Raw genomic sequence first — 2023 nt, 5'->3', positions numbered from 1 at the left:
CCACGTTCACTCCAGGAACTCACTGGGAGCTGTGAGTGCTCCGCACCTCTGGCAATAGGGCCGATTTAATTGGGTGTCTAAATGCAGATTTGGGTGCCTAGCTTCAGGCATCCCCTCTTTGAACCCCCAGTGTATGTTCTGTACGCACTCAGCACCCATCCACCAATGCTGAACAGTCTTTCAGGGGTAAGGATGAGGCTCATCTGTGTCACTGGGCCAGCTCCAAAACCCTCTCTCAGTGGTCATTGAGCCCTTACTCCCATGGATTGCAGTGGGAGTTTTTCCTGAGCAGGGACCTCAGGAGTCGGCCCCTGGTGAAAGGTATGTGAGCTCCGGAATGAGACGATAGAGATGCATTAACTTGATTGAAGCTGCAGTATGTTAGAAGTTCACATCTCTGATCTCTTGTTCCCAAGAAGCAGTGATGGAGTCAGTTAGTCAATGACAGGGCAGGGTTTTGCTGCCTCAGGAGAAATCATAAGTGATGCACAGAATGAACAACTTCATACAACAAAGAGAAATTGCAAGGTCCTTGCAGCTAGTCAAAGCTAAACAAGATGCCTTTCTAAGAGGGAACAGGTGTGTTTTTTTTCTCTCTCTTCAGTAACAGGGAATCCCGAATTCACCGCTGCAGCAACTGCTTGGGAATCAGTGGAGGTACACCTGGGAAGAGCTTGGCTCAAGACTTGTACTATGTTGTGAATAGGTTCTGTGGCACCCAATCATGGCTTTAATAACAAAATTGCTTCTCATTCTAGGGAACGGTGTCGGTGACCCGGGCTCGGCAGCATGGCAGCTTTCAATCACACCTCAGCCAGCCCTGCAGTATTCCTCCTGGTGGGCATCCCAGGGCTGGAACAAGCACACGGCTGGCTTGCCATCCCTTTGTGCTCCTTGGATATTGTGGCAGTCCTAGGGAACTGCACCATCCTGTTCATTATATGGGCAGATCCAAGCCTCCACCAGCCCATGTACTATTTCCTGAGCATGCTGGCGCTCAGCGACCTGGGCCTGTCAGCTTCCACGCTGCCCACAATGCTGAGCATCTTCCTGCTTAATTCCAGGAAGGTTAATGCCGATGCTTGCTTCGCCCAGCTGTACTTCATCCACACCTTCTCTGTCATGGAGTCAGCTGTGTTGCTGGCCATGGCCTTTGACCGCTTTGTGGCCATTCACAAGCCCCTGAGGTACGCCTCAATCATAACCAACGCCACTGTTGCCAGGATAGGGCTGGCTTTCATGGCGAGGAGCGTGCTCATGGTAATGCCAACCCCTGTTCTCCTCTGGAGGCTGCGGTATTGTCTTCCCAATGTCCTCTCCCACTCCTTCTGCCTGCACCAGGATGTCATGAAGCTGGCCTGCTCCAACAGGACGATCAACAGCATCTATGGCTTGTTTGTGGTCATCACCACGATGGGCTTAGATGCGCTGCTCATTGTCCTATCCTAGGTCATGATCATTACGACTGTGTTGAGCATTGTGTCCAAGGAGGAGCGCCTCAAGGCTCTGAACACCTGCGTCTCCCACATCTGTGCCGTCCTGATCTTCTACATCCCCATGATTGGCATCTCCGTGATCCACCGTTTCGAGGAACGCGCCTCTCCCCTCGTCCCCGTCCTCATGGCCGATGTCTATGTGCTGGTCCCACCAGTGATGAACCCCATCGTGTACAGCGTGAAGACCAAGCAGATCCGCAGGAGGATAGCCCAGAGGTTCCAGAGGAAGACGATCCCAAATAAAGACTGAGGGGGCTTGTTCACACTGGCTCTGCATCTGTGCCATCATTCACACCTGTGTCAAATACATCCCTTTAGATCTGGTAGCATTTGCACCCACTTTGCACAGGTTTTTAAGGAATCATGAGGTGCGAGGCTGCGGCAGAGTCAGGCCCATCGTCCAATGGGATTCTCCATCAAAGGCAAATGGGGAAAACAATGTAAAGATTTCCCAGAGGTTAGCCGCTGGATGGCTACTGGTAGCCCTAGGTAGAGAACAGCTGCTATGCTCCCCACTCACCGTCCAA

General features: G+C 52.1%; 1 pseudogene; it reads left to right on the top strand.

Annotated features, from left to right (window-relative positions):
* The first annotated feature begins 789 nt into the window (after positions 1-789).
* On the top strand, positions 790-1746 carry LOC135873495 (olfactory receptor 51G2-like; annotated as a pseudogene).
* Positions 1747-2023: the final 277 nt, after the last annotated feature.

Source organism: Emys orbicularis, chromosome 1 (genome assembly GCF_028017835.1).
Source record: "Emys orbicularis isolate rEmyOrb1 chromosome 1, rEmyOrb1.hap1, whole genome shotgun sequence".
Classification (NCBI taxonomy): Eukaryota; Metazoa; Chordata; order Testudines; family Emydidae; genus Emys; species Emys orbicularis.
This window is presented reverse-complemented; position numbering and strand designations above follow the sequence as displayed.